General features: G+C 37.5%; 1 protein-coding gene across 4 annotated transcripts in view; it reads right to left on the reverse strand.

Annotated features, from left to right (window-relative positions):
• The window catches only part of NRG4 (neuregulin 4), a 128167-nt gene that overhangs the window by 107892 nt on the left and 709 nt on the right, over nt 1-19566 (reverse strand). For 2 of the 4 annotated variants that reach the window (XM_059912689.1, XM_059912686.1), the window contains exons 2-3: nt 17098-17159; nt 10911-11001 (exon numbers count right to left, since the gene is read on the reverse strand). The gene's annotated coding sequence lies outside the window, so the exon portion shown is untranslated. Of the gene's footprint in view, nt 1-10910; nt 11002-17097; nt 17160-18904; nt 18935-19566 lie in introns of all 4 variants that reach the window. The other 2 variants (XM_059912688.1, XM_059912687.1) reach the window with 2 other exon arrangements.

The following is a 19566-nucleotide window of genomic DNA, read 5'->3' on the forward strand; positions in this document are numbered from 1 at the left end:
AAATGGTATTGGGAAAACTGGATAGTCTCATGCAAAAGAATGAAACGACTACTATCTTATAGCATACACAAAAATTAACTCAAAATTGATTAAAGACTTGAATGTAAGACCTGAAACCATAAAACTAGAAGAAAACTTAGGTAGTTAGTACCTTGATATGGTCTTGGCAATGATTTTTTGGATCTGATTCCAAAAACAAAGTCAACAAGAGTCAAAACAAGTAGGACTGTATCAAACTAAAAAACTTCTGTACAGCAAAGAAATCATCAACAAAATGAAAAGGTAACATGAACTGAATTCAACTTTGATTTGGACAAAGTTGACTGGGTGTTTTAAAGGGAGAATGAGGGAATAGGGAGGGGAGGGGAGTGGGGGCTTAATAGAGTTGAGGAATTGAAAAATTACAAAAAGCAAGAAGGTGGGGAGGTTTTTCCATGTGTGTCCCATCTGGGTTTGTTAACTGGCAGTTAACTAAGGTAGGCTCCTACACTCCCATAGAGGGTGGGAGATAGGAACCCTACCTTCAGGTAAATTCTTTTGGCAGCCTTGAGTTTCCTGAGGCAGGCACTTTGGGGGTGGGGGGAGTATAATTCTAGGGATGTGGCCTTCAGCTGTTAGAAGGTATGTTACTGTTCTGTTCAAGGATGAGGCCTAGTCGAGAAGAGGGTTTAGAGGACCCTGGCTAGAGATTGGTCAAGAAGAAAATCTTTGTTAGCCCCCAAATGTGAATCAGATTCAGATGATACAACTGATTATTCAAGAATGAACCTAATATATATGGAATCTAAAAAAAAAAAAAAAAAAAGGTCATGAAGAACCTAGGGGCAAGGCGGGAATAAGGACGCAGACTTACTAGAGAATGGACTTGAGGACATGGGGAGGGGGAAGGGTAAGCTGGGATGAAGTGAGAGAGTGTCATGGACATATATACACTACCAAAAGTAAAATAGATAGCTAGTGGGAAGCAGCCACATAGCACAGGGAGATTAGCTCGGTGCTTTGTGACCACCTAGAGGGGGGGATAGGGAGGGTGGGAGGGAGGGAAACGTAAGAGGGAAGAGATATGGGGATATATGTATATGTATAGCTGATTCACTTTGTTTTAAAGCAGAAACTAACACACCATTGTAAAGCAATTATACTCCAATAAAGATGTTTAAAAAAAAAAAAAGAATGAACCTAAATTAGATCTATATTTTGGCTTCACAGAATTGCTCTATGCCCTCTCAGTATTTTATGAACAAGAACTGTGGATAAAAAAATCAAAGTAAAAAAAATGTTCACATGTGACTGACATTAATATCCATGTGAGTTAATAATAATGGCTACCATTTACTGTGCACTCACAGTATGCCAGACAAAATAATACAAGCTTCATATACATTATATAAGCCTTAATGATAGTTTTACAATGTAGGGATTATCTTCTTTTTACAAAGGAAACTGATGCTAAGAGAAGTGAAGTGGCTTTTCCCAAGGTACAGCTTGTAAGTGGCAGAATTTTAAAAAATTTGCCATGGTAAATAAACTATACATACTTAGTCTTATGAATTTACTTATAAATGGAATATGTAAATATATTCTCAAAATCCAAGATATAGGATATATAAAATTCTTTTAAATCCCAGGTACAGAATGTATCTGAGATCCTCTTTCTCTGAAGATGATTGCTATTACAAAAAAAAGCCATTTAAAGTTAGTCCACTTAGGGACTTCCCTGGTGGTCCAGTGGTTAAGACTTCATGCTCCCAATGCAGGGGGCACGAATTCGATTCCTGGCTGGGGAACTAAGATCCTGAATGCCTCATGGCACAGCCAAAAAAAAAAAGTTAGTCCACTTAAAAGAGATGAAAATTTCGTATAAAAATAGGGGTAAGAAACTTCCCTGGTGGCGCAATGGTTAAGAATCCGCCTGCCAATGCAGGGGATACAGGTCCGATCCCTGGTCCAGGAGGATCCCACATGCCACGGAGCAACTGAGCTGATGTGGAGCAACTGAGCTCGTGTGCCACAACTGCTGAGCCTGTGCTCTGGAGACCGCATGCCACAGCTGCTGAAGCCCGCGCGCCTGGAGCCGGTGCTACGCGACGGGAGAGGCCACCGCAATGAGAGGCCCGCGCACAGCGGCAGGGAATGGCCCCCATTCGCCGCAGCTGGGGAGAGCCCGCACACAGCAACGAAGACACAATGCAACCAAAAATAAATAAATAAAAATTAAATTAAATTTAAAAAAAATAGTGGTAAGAATTTTGATGTTTATTTCAACTTATATTTAACAAATTTGGGTTATAATTGCAATTATGTGCTAATTTTTTTTTCATAATTAATTTTTATTGGAGTAGAGTTGATTTCCAATGTTGTGCTGGTTTCTGCTGTACAGCAAAGTGAATCAGTTATACATATGCATATATCCACTCTTTTTTAGATTTTATTCCCATATAGGTCATTACAAAGTATTGAGTAGAGTTCCCTGTGCTATACAGTAGGTTCTTATTAGCTATCTATTTTATATATAGTAGTGTGTATATGTCAATCCCAATTCCCCAGTTTATCCCTCCCACCCCCCTTTCCCCCTTGGTAGCCATAAGTTTGTTTTCCACATCTGTTACTCTATTTGTTTTATAAATAGGTTCATTTGTACCATTTTTTAGATTCCACATATAAGCGATACCAGTGTGTGCTAATTCTCAGAAGGAACAAATCAAGTGGGGACTTGGGCATAATTTTTCTGACAAAATTGTGTTATATATAAACAGATTTCATCTAATGTCTAGTTTCCATATGGACAGTTGTAAAGAAGGCTGTAAAAAATTTGACATTGTTGACAATTTTCCCAAGGCCCTCCTTTAATCCTGATATCCAAATATTTTAAGAGATGAGAGTCATCATCATCATTGCAATTTCTCTATTTTTCAATTGTTGTGGCCTAGCTCTGCCAAATCTTCATTTGTCATTTGTGATTTGAGTTCACCAACATCATTTTCATCATCTCTCCTCCATCTTTTCAAGATTCACAATTTTGCCCTAAAATCACTTGTATTGTATTTGTGTTTTATAGGACTATTCAACAGTCATAAAAAGACTGGCCAACAATGCCTCTAAGCTAGACAAGGATGCACGCATGAGGGACAACCAATTTTATAAGTGGTTTGTTCATTAGTGAATGTTATTATAACTTTGGCTTCCCTTTGGAATCTTATAACCGTGGGAATTTAGATAATAGTCAGATAACTAGGGTACCTGTACTAAAAGAAGACCTGTGCAGTTTGAACAGATAATGGCATAAGATGAGGCCAGAGAGGGAGGCATCCACCTAGCAATGCTGCCTCTCATAGTGAAAGAAGATGGGCACGTGTACATCATATACGATTTAAGCCAGCAAACTTAACCATAAAAAGTAGATAGAGAATCACCTAGCAGACTTTACACAGTAGTCATAAAAGCCACCACTCCAATAATAATACATGCTTAAAAAAAAGAGTAATTTAAATCAAGAAAATCCCCAAGCTTTACACTCTGTTTCAAACTCTTTCTATAGAGTGTTCAAATCTTAGTAGAAGTAGATCAGAAAGAGTTTTCATCAGTTGGTTAAAAATATCCTTATTGTATATTTAAGAATTTCCCACTTAGATGTTAGCTTGCTAGTCTTACAATATTAGTAGTCTTTTGGCAGGACTGACTCAGGGTACATCAGGAAAGGAAAGCAAAATATAATGTATGAAACCAGCAAGCAAGAAAATCACAGTGGAGACCAATATATCTCAATACCCCAAAATCACTTCATGTATATTTAGATATGGTAATAATTGGATCTTCAGTGTCAGGCCTTTCCAGCTTATTCTAGAAATAATTTAAAAGCTTTTGTTTTTAGAATTTAATGTATTTTAAAAGAAACTTTCAGATTAAAATACTTTTTTAGGAAGTGAAAAAAATGATTTGGATCACATTTTGTCAATACGTGAACACAAATTAAAAAGCTAGCTTTTCTTGAAGCCAAATATAATTTTTCTATAAAATACATCCAAAGAAATATGTCTGTTCTCCTTAATTCCATATTTACCTTTGGTTGGTGTTCAAGCATTTCCTTTTGATATAAAAAGCTGGCACACATGGCTATTACCACTAATTAATTTTAAGAAAGGCAAAAATAGAAAAGTACAATCACGAACCTCATATGGTTGAGTCAAAAACTGGAATAAAAAATTTTTCTGAAATGATGAACAAAAACATTTAAAAGGACACTGGAAGAAAAAGTACATGTTCTGATATAAAGGCTCTAGAGTAAAACATCATTTTGGAAGTAGTAAACATTTACTAGTAGTCAATGATGCAGAAATAAAAGATTGTCCTATACAAAAGTCAAGACTTACATTGAACCTGTTCTACTCCAGTCAGCAATTTCTTCCTGAAGACTTCTATTTGGTTGCAACAATTTTTAGCTTTTCTTGCTGTATACCTCAGCAGGAGAAACCAATTTCCAAAAGGTGTTCCCTAATTATATTAAATGTGCACGCTGAGCCATGCCAATATTCTATTCCAAAAAGTAAAAAATGTAACCTAAGTCACATATGGAGGAGAAGCCTGTCAACAGTAACGCGTCAATAATGCAATTTATATGTGAATCAGGCTATTGTAAAAGTTTTTTTAAAAAAATCTTCTCCTCCAGGGATTAAACCCACGCTCCCTGCGTTTGAAGCACAGAGTCTTGACCACTAGACTGCTAGGGAAGTCCTGTGTCTGCTTCTTTCACTCAACATTATATATCTGAGGTTCATCCATATTGCCATATGCAGTTGTAGATTGTTCACTGCTGTATAGTGTTCTTTTATGTGAATATACCATTAAAAAATCCATTATCCATTGGAAAAGAAAATATTTTCCTCACTTCATATAACTATTTACTAATAAGACTTCATGCTAAAAATGAACCAACAAATAAAAACTATCCTTGAGGTTGCAGTATAGAAAAGAGACATTTATACTGCATCAGTTTAGGATGCTTTGGATTGTAGGCAACAGAGAACTCAGTTCACAACAGCATAAACAAATATGGATTCACTTTTCTCACAAGACAAAAAATCTTGAACTGGTGATTGCTAAGGTTGGTGTTTACTAATCAGTGGTGCTATCCATATCTTCAATATTTTTGCTCCACCATCCTGAGTGTATTTACTTTTAATATTCGTGTTTGTTGCCTAATGCTTTCAAGATGGTCACTGCAGCTCCAAGCACTCCAAGTATCACATCTAAGGTCAAAGCAAGAAAAAAGTTAACCCCAGCGCTGTCTGACCCTTTTATCAGAAAAAGGGAAAGCCTTCAATGAAGTCCCCTAGCAGGTTTATAGGCTAGAATTGTATTACATGACTACTGTAGCAGTAAAGAAGACTGGAAAATCAAATATTTAACTTCGCTAATTTTTATGGTAGAGGTAAGAAATGGTTATGGATTGGTCAGCCAACAGTGTCTGCCAGTCCTCAACTCAACATGCACACACATACTTCTTACACATGTGTTAAACACAACATACTCATCCTCTCTTCAAGGAAGACAACCCCACTATCTCATCCAATTACTGCATGATGCAGGATCTCTGGTTGATTTTCTGTCTGCTCTATCAAGTCCAAATATGACAACTCTTATCTGACCATTTGTATGGCTAAAAGAGAAGCTGTCTCTAAACCACTCCCCTCACATATATACAACGATGAAAAAGAAAGAACAGAGTGACCCCAAAAATATTCCATTAAGAAAGGGAGATAAGAGGAAGTACACGGTAGTCAACAATCCACAATCTATATCATATCTTCCTGGACAGAAATCACAGATTCCTGGGCAGGCAATAAAGTAAATCCCTTGGCCAGTCAATCTGACAGCGCCTACTTTAAGTCTCAGGAGGATGTGCTTTGTCATTGTTCTCTGCGGCCATATCTAAGGCAGGTTTTGAAGCAGATGTCTTTCCCAGGGGATCCACAGCTTTTGTAGCCTACTTCATACTGGTTTGACTTAGGGAGGAAAGGATGAGGATTGCTTGGAAGGTAAAGACAGTCACAACTAATTGCCAGCTTTGTACTGCAGGTTCCCTCAAAAACATATCAAGCTTCTGGTCTATCTGCTTCAGATCAATTCCTTGTGTGAGTAACCACACCCAAAAAACATTTCTAGAAATAATCTTTAGGCCTGGAGATTCTAATCTCTTAGCTGCTGACCTCTGAGCTCTCATAACAGACAAGGCAATTCTAACAATAGTCTTAGGTAAGAAGGTCCTACCCTTAATCCCTACAAAATTCCAAATTACAGGGCTCTTTTGTCAATTTAGAGTACAAGCTAAAGGCAGAATACCTCTATAGCAAAGCTATATTCTTCTGCCCTCTCTGCTTTCATGCTGAGGAGCACTAATTTGAGTTCACCCCCTTCTGTAGGATCCTACTGAAAAGCCACAGAAGTCACCAATACAGCACAATATTCCAAATTCTTCCTTTCATTTCTCCTAACACTACAGTCTCAGTTTGCATAGTCAGCCTTCCACAGAACAGCAGGTACAGATTAATCAAATGCTTTGCTACCGTATAACAAGGGTTACAACTTTCCTTATTTTTCTCCATAATAAGTCCGGAGGTAGGCAGTCTAAGATTGGAAGAGCTGTTCAACAATGTCCAGACTCCTTCAATCCTTCTCCTTCATGGTCCTCAGCTTGTTAGAATCAACTTTTCTCTCTCATACTTGTCATCTCATAGTTGCAAAGATGGCTGCTATATCTCCAGGCTTCATGTCTGCATTTAAGGCACAAAGAAGGGGGAAAGAGGAGAGTACCAGCCACCACTGTTCTCTTTATAAGGAAAGCAAAAGCCATCCCTGAACTTGGGAGCCTTCCCTTCATGATCACTGGCAAAGGAGAATGGGGTTGTCATGACTGGCTTCAACTAGTCAGGATTTTTTGCTTGAAGCTGGGAACATTGCTGTCCCTAACAAAATGAAGGTAAGCAATAGGGAATGGGTATAAGGAAGGTCACTAAGAATATCTCCACACATAGACATTTACAGTTTTAAGAGAATGTTTGAAAAATGTAAAGCAATCTCTATTTGGTGAAATTTCAAGCAATATAACAGAAGCGGGGGGTAAGCTCCTCAGGCAGTGCTATAGAAATACACTTTAGGTAAAGAGATCTCTACTCAGGCATACCCATCCTACTTAGGAGTCTATCCCTGAAATTAACACCCTTTAGTAACTCTGCTTTTCACAGACTCTTCCCTTCCTTCAATTCTGAACCCACAGATTCTCTAAAATACCCATGTTTATTCAACAGCTGTTTCTATGGCAGCAGAGCCCCTGGTGGAAGGGCACAGGGGTGGAGGCTATTTATAATTTAAGGACTGACAGTACATGCCAATAGCAGCTATTATTGATAAAATCCTTGAGGAATGTATAAAATAGATAAGCATTGTGAAAAACCAAAACAAGAAATATTCATGGTGCCTGTTGTTCACCAAGAAACCTCTTATAATTTGGTTTCCCATCTATATCCACCACCTGGAAGAAAATACACTGATCATACTGGTACAACCGGTTTTTGTAACAGTTTTAGCTCATTGTATTGGGTTGGCCAAAAAGGTCATTTGGGTTTTTCCATAAGATATTACGGAAAACCCCGAACGAACTTTTTGGCCAATCCAATATTTAAATTAATTTGCTTTCTGGATTTACATATTAGGCTGATGAGGTCGTTAGACTAATTTAACCCTCTCTGGAACACTTACTGACCAGATCGGGTTTCTAAGACCACAAGACTGAGAGTTAGACTCTAGTAAACTCACTAAGGTTATACCACCCAATGTGGTCTTTTGAATAAAAGCAGCTGGCCTGCCCCAAGCAATAGCCCTTCACATCACTGAGTGTACTGGCATGAACTTCTTTAAAATATTTACAGAAGCAATAAATCAATTTTCATTCCATGTAGCAGCTCACAAGAGTCACTTTCTTTGATGTAAATTGTGCTACCTATAAATATACTCGAGTCACCAACCATTCAAAGTAAAATAGTCTCCAAGCAACCCTGAAATCACAATTTTTATGTATAAAAAGATATGTAGTGTAGGGGTTATGGGCATGGGCTCTGGAGCCAGAAGGCTAGAGTGCAAATCCTAGTTCCACATTAGAACATTCTACTATAGAATTGGGCAAAAATCTTTGTGTCAATTTTCCTCATCCATATGTGAGGCTTGAGGTAGTGGGGGACAGAATAATAGTGCCTACTTCAAAGAGTTGTCTGAAAATAAAATGAATTTACATATATAAGGTGCCTGGAACACAAGAAGCACTCAACAGGTGTTAGCTATCATTATTCTTCACTGGAAAATCTAATACTATATGGTTGCATTTTATGCAAATGTAAAATGATTTGATAGTAAAGATTCACTTTATATGCAAAATATGAAATAACACAAAATCCCCCCCAATTAATAATTCATCAAGAATCACAGTTTCAAAGCTGGTTGGTAACTGACTTATAAACTCTTTTAAGCTACTGCCCACATGGCAATAGCAAACTTCCCATTCTTTGCTGCCAGGAATAGTCTTGAATTATGCATGACTCCTACAAAAGGCTACAGCTCTATACAGAGATGTGAAGGAGATAAAAATCATAGCACTTCCCAACCCCACTGACCTCTCAGTGTTGATCCTGGTCTTCCTAGAGGTGTCCTATGTCCTTGGAGCCTAGAAACTCTACAATCAATATCCAAACGAATTAAGTCTCTGAACACTGCCCCAGAAAACTTTTCTTGAAATAAGGGGTCAGTCAGCCTGGTTATTTTTCACATGCATGTGCCCTTCTCAGACCTGGAGTAATTACCATCCCTTCCCATTTTCCTTAGTGTACATAGTTTTTTTTTAAACATCTTTATTGGAGTATAACTGCTTTACAATGGTGTGTTAGTTTCTGCTGTTTAACAAAGTGAATCAGCTATACATATACATATATCCCCATATCCCCTCCCTCTTGTGTCTCCCTCCCACCCTCCCTAACTGGTCAAGTTTAATACTTCCTTGCTCACAAAGAAATATTATCCTAAATGGCCCTGGTTTTCCTTTAACCTATGTCTACTTTTCTCTCCTACTCAAATACTTCTTTCATTTCTGTTTTATTTACTCGCCTCCATCAGCACAAGTCTTTTTTCCCTTTTGCATGTGACTGGCACATCTTCACTCTCAAACTCCCCCAACCACGCTCATTCCACACCCAATTCTTCAACTTCTGTCATTCTTTACCCTCTGCCCTATCCCCCATCTACTAGAGAGTCCATTTATTTGAGGAAAAACTCTTTGATCCAAATTTATTTTTCACTTTTCTGCAGTTTACTCTTTTTAAAAAATATTTATTTTATTTATTTATTTATTTGGTTGCACCGGGTCTTAGTTGCGGCACATGGCTCCCTTAGTTGCAGCTCAAGGGCTCCTTAGTTGCAGCTCACCAGCTCCTTAGTTGTGGTAGGCAGGCTCCTCAGTTGTGGCTCGGGGGGGTCCTTGAGTTTTGGCTCGCCAGCTTCTTAGCTGCGCCACGCAGGCTCTTTAGCTGTGGCATGCAAACTCTTGGTTGTGGCGTGCATGTGGGATCTAGTTCCCTGACCAGGGATTGAACCCGGGCCCCCTGCATTGGGAATGTGGAGTCTTAACCACTGCACCACCAGGGAAGTCCCTCTGCAGTTTACTCTTAATAAAAATCTGGTTCCTCCTTAGATCACAAGGTACCTTTTCCAATATAACTTATTTAGTCCTTACTTTCTGCTCTTTCTCTGAATCGATGGGAAGAAGTGAAGAACAGCCTCTTCCTTGCTCCCAAATGCCATTTTCAGATCATCACACTGTGGCCCACTCTCCATTGTTTGAAATCTCTACCTTATCTCACATTTCAGAGAGCCATTCTCAACAATCCTATCTGAACACACTCATCTTTAAATTTATCCTCCCATCCTTCTCTCTAGTCTTGATAGAGGTGATTCAATTTCTGTTGACAGTAACATATGTATTTGAAGAGCATTATATGAACCAGAAAAATTAAACATGTTAAAGGTGATCACATGGTCAACAATGGAACAAACTGAATAAAACACATGACTACTTCTGTGCTCATAAAATAACTTTATAATTTTCTATAATACTCCTAAAGTCAAGTTCTACTAGTTCATATATTCTATCATTAGAAATATATCATGTTAGCTACTGCCTTAGACATAAATCACCGTATGTTTGTCAAAATAAACCATAGCAACATAAAATTAGAAGGCCTTATGACAGATATATAAGCTATTCTTGGCAGATGATCAGGCTACTTAGAAGACCTTCCAAAAAGAGGATTCTACAACTTCCCAAGGTAAATCATTCTAATCTTACACATCTTGAATTTCAAAAGCTTTGACTCTTCTTGTCTAAATTCCTCCTGCTGTTTTTCCTCTATAGAGATGGAAAAAGGACAGGCACCATCCTCAGTAAGTCAGCATCTCAACTACTTGAAAAGCAATATCATCCCTTAGCCTTCACTTTTCTAAACTCAACAACTTGAACTATTTTCCAGACTCTTGTTCTCCAAGGCTTTCTTAACCTTCTTTAATTCTATTCATATTATTTTTAAATTACAAAGACCAGACCAGCTTACAACTTTGTTGTTTTTAATATGTTTTTATGAATAGTTAACACATACTTGAACATGGTTCTATACACACATACCTTTCCAACTTTAGAATGGAGACCCAAGCTTCTGTAATTTAAAAGTTAAAGAACTTTCCATATTGTGGAGTCTACCGCTATTGTCTCTTAGTTGAATTAAAACAATGATCTATGGCTATAGTTGACAAATTATGGCTCCACATATGGCCCCAAAACATTACAAAGAATGAGTTAACAAATAATTACTTACCTGATCTGTCCTTGGGTGAAAGTTTTTCTCCTAGATTGCAGAGTAGAGATGAAACTGGCTCTCACTTTATAGTTCACCTCTTTTTCTTCTGCTTTGATAGAAATTGTGGCCACCATAAAGAAAAATAAAAACAGAAAATATTTTATATAACAATTTTAGTAACACATGGAAGAGAAGGAAAGTAGAATCTGTTTACAAATTTTATGGGCTTTTTCTTTTACTTAGTAATACCCTCAAAGAACTTCGTAATAAGTAACAGAAACTTTAATATTTTTAATTTCTCCTGCTTCTCCTTTTTTAAGCCTCAGGAAAACTATTTATTGTTAATACTTCTAAATACTAGCTGGATTAAGAGGGAAATAGAATTTTATTAGAAGATTATTGTATGGGAGGAAAAAAACCCTTTCAAACAGAGACTTTCGGGGGATGGCAAGGAATTTTACTTCTTTTTCTATGAAAGTTACTTTTTGTGTTATGTCTCCACCAAGAAAAAAATTTACATACAATATTACGGATAGAGAGTTAATAAGGATTGTCATTTCAATAAAGTGGTAACCTTCATGAGAAAGAAAGGGAAAAAGTGGTATACAATATGATCTATCTTCCACTTTAAAAGTTCCTTTTCGCAAAGAGCTTTACTTTATATGGCATGAAGAAGAAGGTCAAGGCTCAGAACACCTTAAGTATATAAAAGTGGCATATATGAATAATATAAATTTTTATATCAAGCCAATTATCAGAATGCATAATCAATCTCTCAGAAGTTTATGGTCTTTCTAGACTCATATGTTGAAAACTATAAAACATTGATAAAGAAAGCTGAAGATGATTCAAAGAAATGGAAAGATAGCCTGTGGTCTTCGAATGAAAGAATTAATATTGTTAAAATGGCCATACTTCCCAAGCAATCTACAGATTTAATGTCTATCAAAATATCCATGACATTTTTCACAGAACTAGAACAAATAATCCTAAAATTTATATGGAACCACAAAAGATTCAGAACTGCCAAAGCAATCCTAAGGAAAAAAAGAACAAAAGCTGGAGGTATAACCCTCCCAAACTTCAGACTATACTACAAGACTACAGCTATCAAAACAGCATGGGGGCTTCCCTGGTGGCGCAGTGGTCGAGAATCTGCCTGCCAATGCAGGGGACACGGGTTCGAGCCCTGGTCTGGGAAGATCCCACATGCCGCGGAGCAACTAGGCCCGTGAGCCACAACTACTGAGCCTGCGCGTCTGGAGCCTGTGCTCCGCAACAAGAGAGGCCACGATAGTGAGAGGCCCGCGCACTGTGATGAAGAGTGGCCCCCACTTGCCACAGCTAGAGAAAGCCCTCACACAGAAACGAAGACCCAACACAGCCATAAATAAATAAATAAATAAATAAATAAATAAATAAAATTTTAAAATAAATAAAATAAAATAAAATAAAATAAATAAGTTAAAAAAAAAACAGCATGGTATTGGCACAAAAACAGACACAAAGATCAATGGAACAGAATAGAGAAATAATCCCACTCACTTATGTTCAATCAATCTACAACCAAAGAGGCAAGACTATACAATGGAGAAAAGACAGCCTCTTCAACAAATGGTGTTGGGAAAGCTTGATAGCTACATGTAAAACTGAAATGAGAACATTCTCTCACACCATATACAAAAATAAACTCAAAATGGTTTACAGACCTAAATGTAAGATATGACACCATAAAATTCCTAGAAGGGAACATAAGTGAAACATTCTTTGACATAAATCGTAGATCAGTCTCCCAAGGCAAAAGAAATGAAAGCAAAAATAAACAAATGGGACCTAATCAAACTTAAAAGATTTCGCACAGCAAAGGAAACCATCAACAAAATGAAAAGATAACCTATGGAATGGGAGAAAATACTTGCAAACAATGCAACCCACAAGGGGTTAATATTCAAAATATACAAACAGCTCACACAACTCAATATCAAAAAAACAAACAACTCAATCAAAAAATGGGCAGAAGACCTAAACAGACATTTTTCCAAAGAAGGCATACAGATGGCCAATAGGCACACGCAAAGATGCTCAACATCGCTTATTATTAGAGAAATGCAAATCAAATCCACCATGAGGTATCACCTCACATTAGTAGAATGGCTGTCATCAATAAGTCTACAAATAATAAATGCTACAGAGGGTGTGGAGAAAAGGAAACACTCATACACCATTGGTGGGAATATAAATTGGTGCAACCACTATGGAAAACAGTATGGAGGTTCCTTAAAAAAACTAAAGACAGATCTACCATATGATCTGGCAATTCCACTCCTGGGTATATATCCAGGAAAAAAACGAAAACTCTAATTCGAAAAGATACATGCACTTCAGTGTTCACAGCAGCACTATTTAAAATAGTCAAGACATGGAAGCAACCTAAATGTCCATCAACAGATGAATGGATAAATAAATTGTGGAATATATATATATATATATATATATATATATATATATATATATATATATATACAATGTCATTGGAAAGAATGGAATATTGCCATTTGCAGCAACATGGATGGACCTAGAGAATATTATGCTTCGTGAAATAAGTCAGAGAAAGACAAATACTAACTATCACTTATATGTGGAATCTAAAAATAATACAAATGAATCTGTATACAAAACAGAAACAGACTCACAGACATAGAAAACAAACTTATGGTTACCAAAGGGGACAGGGAGAGGGTGCGGGATAAATTATAATGGATACAATAAGGATTTACTATACAGCACAGATACCCAATATCTTATAATAATCCATAATGAAATATAATTTGCAAAAAACCAAAATCACTGTGCTGTACACACGAAACTAAGACAATATTGTAAAGCAATTATATTTCAATTAAAATAAAGAAGTTTATGGTCTTTCTGTAGTCACAGGAATAATGAACATGAAAGGTTTAATAGTAGCATAGGACTTCCCTGGTGGCACAGTGGTTAAGAATCCGCCTGCGAATGCAGGGGACACAGGTTCAAGCTCTGGTCCGGGAAGACCCACATGCCGTGGAGCAACTAAGCCCGTGCGCCACAACTACTGAGCCTGTGCTCTAGAGCCCGTGACAACTACTGAGCCCACGTGCCACAACTACTGAAGCCCACACGCCTAGAGCCCGTGCTCCACAACAAGAGAAGCCACTGCAATGAGAAGCCCACTCACTGCAACGAAGAGTAGCCCCTGCTCACTGCAACTAGAGAAAGCCCACACACAGCAACAAAGACCCAACACAGCCAAAAATAAATAAATAAATTTATTTTTTTCAAAAAAAGTAGCATAATTTTGCAACTACAAAATATCAAAAATTTATCTACCTTCAAATTTAATCATGCTAGTTTTTTTATTTTTTCTGTTTCATTTTTAGTCTGTTAGATAAGTGAAAAATCAATTTTTCTTCTCTACATAAAAATAATCATAGAATCATAAAAATTTAGAGCTAGAAAGAAATTTAGAGAATTTCTAGATGTACCAAGTTCAATCCTCTCCAAATCAGAGACATTCATTTAATTGCCTTTTTCAAAGTTAAAGAATGAATTGGAGGTGAAACCCTGGAACCCAGAATGCTTTACCCACTACATAATAATTCCTCAAGCTTATTTAGCCACAACTTTGTGTGTGTATGTGAGGCAGTGACGCAGTAGGGTTGAACTTGAGGTCTCTGAATCAGACTGTCCAGGTTTGAATCTTAGTTCCTCCATTTATTATCTGGGTGGTCTTGAGCAAATTACTTAATCCCACGGTGCCTCAGTTTTCTCATCTGTAAAATGAGATAACAACTATACCTTCCCAACAGGACTTATGAAAAAATTAATACAAATAAAGCTCACAAAATGATGTCTGACACACTGTAGGCATTTAACAAATGTCAGTAATCATTAGGAGTCCATCAATAAACACATGGACATGTACTTGCTAGGTTTTAAAATAGCCTAATTAGACTAGAATTGGAATACTAGATCATTTTTATGTTTTAAAATACATATACAATCACTGATATTTCATTTTGGCATATAAACAGTGCCCCCAAAACGGTTTCCTCATGAAGTACATGCAAAATTCCAGATATTAAACACATAATAAAGCTCACTTAATTTGAATACCATTCATTTAGTGATCACTTGAGCCCAGTGGTATACTCAGAATATGACACCCAAAGGGATCATTTTTTTTTCTAACACACCCTCCTCTACATGACAAAATTATTTTTAGTAATGACCGTGAAATGAAACAAATAATAATAGCCAGGAAAGAAACAGACAGTGAAAATTCTTTTACTCAACTCCACTTATATGCAAATATAAAATAAACATTATACTACAAAAAAGGAAAAATGCAACGCAATTAATGTTTCTGAAAAGAGGAAAAACTTAAACCTACATATTGTTTTGTGGAAGTACTAAATAATAACATTGCACCTCCTATTGATTCCTTCTTCAGTTTTGAAGTAAACATTAATAATTTTAAAAGAACAAATTTCAAAGTAAAAGATTTTTTGAATTAATTATTCGGAAGAATAATTTCACATATTAACTAAATTTGTACTTACAAGCCAAAAATATTACACTTTGTTTCCCTCAAATGTTACATGCAAATGAAAACTCTAAGTGGTCATACAGAATGACAACATTGAAGTAATCAAGTCTGTTTCTTCATCCTTATAGTCGCTATGCAATCATTGCTTAAGAATCTACTATATAAATGCAAAGATATGGACCAAAGGGGCTGCAGACATGAACCGCACCTGAAGCCTTGAATTACCCTGAGTTTTTATGAATTTATTTGGAAAAATATCCGTGGAGCTGAGTCGTTTATTGAAGGCCAACTGTATAACTGGGAGTTCTCTGATTTAACTTCTATGTAGAATATGATATTTATTAAAGGATCAATAATTAAAATGCGCTAATTTGAAGCTTACATATACATTACTAAAACTTAACAGTAACTACAGTAATTGTTTAGAACCTAGATTCATAAGAAATTTTTCAGGGAGAAATATTTTATCACTGACATTGTTTAGAATTTCTGGTACATAGAAATTGCTGGTAATAAAAATTGGACAGACTTTTAGTGGGTTTATTATAGTTTAATTCCCTACAGACAATGAGAATTTTTGTTGCCTACACCCCAAGTGATGCTCTCATTGCCCCCACTCTTGGCATACCACCGCTCAAGGTGAAATCTGCCACTGAGGTACTATCCTTGAAGATGGGCTTGCTACCTTAAACGTATTTAAGCTACTTATGAGAAAACGTTTTTAAAAAGAATGTTAATTGAGGACCTATTCAGTGCACAGTACTGTGCTTTGTTTTATCCACATAGAATGTAAGCACATGAATTTTGCTAATTACAAGTCAATCACATTTATTCATTAAAGCCCTCTCAGCAGAATTTTTTTTTTTAGTTTATTTATTATGTATTTATTATTTATTTTTGGCTGTGTTGGGTCTTCGTTTCTGTGCGAGGGCTTTCTCTAGTTGCGGCAAGCGGGGGCCACTCTTCATCGCGGTGCGCGGGCCTTTCACCATCGCGGCCTCTCTTGTTGCGGAGCACAGGCTCCAGACGCGCAGGCTCAGTAGTTGTGGCTCACGGGCCTAGTTGCTCCGCGGCTTGTGGGATCTTCCCAGACCAGGGCTCGAACCCGTGTCCCCTGCATTGGCAGGCAGATTCTCAACCACTGCGCCACCAGGGAAGCCCCAGAATTTTTTAAAGCTATTTTGTTAGCAGTTATTATGTATACTTAAATTTTTAAATAATTATCAGAGTCACATAGATTCCATTTTTCAAGCTTTTCATTAACTTAAATTGGCTTTCTCCCTGTGTTCCAAATAAGTGAGGGTGCATCACAAATCAACATTCAGAAGAGGTTTTAAAATATTAACATTTACATAAACATTAACAACTTAAAATCTCTTGATATTTTAAAATTTCACAAATCATGTGGCATCAGATTCATATGTCCTACTTTTTCAAGCAGCTACCTCAAGAGAACAAATTTTAACTCTAATAGCAATCTTTTTCATTCATAGGATCAACGTAATCTCCAGTCTGCCTTCTCATAATCTTGCAGCTGCATACATGCACAAATTTTCTGATTATGTGATTCTGGTACTCTTGAAAAGACAGTCTTTTTAACTGAAAGAAAATCTGACTTACCTCAAAAGGTACTTTGGTATGGGATAGCGTGCCAATTACAGCCACGTTAGAAGCAGATATATCTGGCAAGAAAGTGACACACAAGCCTTAAAACTAGTTAATTTCTTCTACTCCTGCTGTATAGGTCCTATTTTCTTTTATGCCGTGGGGCTCCTTCACCCACAAAATCCCTCTCACTAGTCACCTACAATCTACTAAAGCCACACCTGTTCTGTTTATAGCTCTAGGATTCCCCAGCCTCTCCCATTGATAAGAATCACCTGGGGCAGTTAAAAATAAAAATAACAGGCCACACTCCTGTAAATTAGATTTTAATGGGTTTGAGGTGAGGCTCCCATATCTGATTTTAATCAAGTATCCTCAAGAGATTCTTACAGACACATTTAAGAATAAGCTAAAGAAGTCTGCCAGAGATCTTCACAGTTCCTCCAAATTGATCAGTCTCAAGGGCTAATCTTTCTCTGGGTATTAGGACTTAGGGTATTTGAAAATAGAGCAGGAAAAGTTTGGAGAAAGCAGAATACCATCTTGTCTACAACTCTGATTTAGGTTTCCAACATCCTAAAGAATTAAAGAAGTGGAAGATTTTAGTTTGGATAGGTGGTGTGAAGTACGGCACCACCAGGGAGCAGCATAGAGCTGACAAATTACACATGTTTGGGGATTTTTTGACTTCACACTACCACATAAAATGGTGTACCTACATTTTCCATGTGCTCATATTATAAAAAAACAAACAGAAACCCCAAAGCAGCACACTTAAAAGACACAGGTAAAATATGCTAGCATGTAATTTCCAGTTTTCTCTCTCTAGAGGGTCTTCATTAACAGCTGTTGTAGGAAAAAAGTTCCCTTGAAGTAGCATTGCACCTGAATCCAAAACTGGTATTAGACTACAAAGATTCCAGGTAAACCAAAGTGGTGTTCCAATTTTTCTGTCTGCAAGTTTCAAAATACTTGTCCTACTCTTTTAACTACCATTGTAACTGGATGCTTTTCAATGGTTTTAATCACGTCTTTAGAGTTCTACTAAGTGTGAGGGTGGGGGGGGAATGGGGTGGAAAACAACTTTAACAAGCTATGCCGAGGCTTTTTTTTTACACTTTTTAAAGTGTAGTTGAAATGTTGCCACCACCTGTCAGAAAACTATACCCAATCCCCCCAAGCAATCCCATCCATCCTCCCAAATTTTCTTGACTCATCCCTACTTTCTCTTTTCCAGTCCACATTAAATGTAGAAAAAAAAAATCCTCTGGCAACCCAGGTAGCTTCTACAAATATCACCTCCAAGGGCTTTGTGTTCCTCTGAAATTCCATTAGAGTTGGGTTAAGAAACATCGAAAGATGAGGGAGGACTTGAAGAAGGAATTTTACTTACTTCCCAGCTTGCCAAAATTCGATACTCATTCCCTACCTAGATATTCCAGTGTCTAAGAAAAGTATGATCCAAGCCCCTGTGGCAATTCTGTTAACTGGGTTTTGATTTCCATCTTTTAGCTAGAAAAGCTGAGGTGGGAGGAGGAAGAGGCAAGAATGACTAAGACATTCCTGGGAGACCAAATAGGCCTAACCAAAAAACAAACAAACAAAACAAAACAAAAAACCCACTTTAGAAGAGGTGTGAGAACCGGAAATCAAGGCTGTCTGCAGAGCTAGAGCCCATCCTGGAACTTAGCGTTCTAGAAAAGAGGGTTTCCAATCTTTTCAAGTATTTTAGCAAAAATGTCAGGACCCTATTGGAAAATGGCTAGCTTAGCCTGAATTGAGACGAGTAACAAAACCTATTCCGAATACAGAAGCTGCTTACGTGATTGTATTCCACTGCTCACAGCAGCACCTGCAGACATTAGAAAGAGTTGTATGGGAGGACTTTAACCTACAGAGAGTATTATGGGTGCATCCAGAGCCCTCACCTACTCCACTTGCTCCACCCGCTAAAACCAAGAGCCACGGTCCTAAAGCAAGCATTCATTCTCCACGGGGTTGATGTTATCTCCAAGGGGCGAAATCTTACTCTTTTCATGTATAAAGCACAGATACACGCATGGTACATAAACAGCTATTCAGGATATGAATGGTATTATAATTTCATGGCGGGTGGGGAGGAAGGGATTGGAGAACAAAACGTTTAAAAAGGCTTTGCTTAAGAGAACGATAATGGAAAGAAAAAAAAGGCTGAGTAACACTGTCCTATAAGGGTCCTGAGCTAAAACCATCAAATGAAGGTCCTGACAGGTAATTTTCTCCCAGACAGAAGCCTAAGGGTCAAGGGTCTCTGATTCTGGTTCGATCTCTGCCACAAAGAGGTGTTTTCCTCTCCGTGCCTCAAACCTCAGAGGGCAGTGAATGCCCGCCGTTTGCTCCCTCACGGGGTGCCGTGTGTGGATGTGACCAACGACTAGCTAAGAGCTTTGGAAACTGCAAAGCGCTGCACCAAAGCCAGAGGAGGTTTCTATTCTCGGCTGCACG

The sequence above is a fragment of the Balaenoptera ricei genome, chromosome 2 (assembly GCF_028023285.1).
Source record: "Balaenoptera ricei isolate mBalRic1 chromosome 2, mBalRic1.hap2, whole genome shotgun sequence".
In the NCBI taxonomy this organism is placed as follows: Eukaryota; Metazoa; Chordata; class Mammalia; order Artiodactyla; family Balaenopteridae; genus Balaenoptera; species Balaenoptera ricei.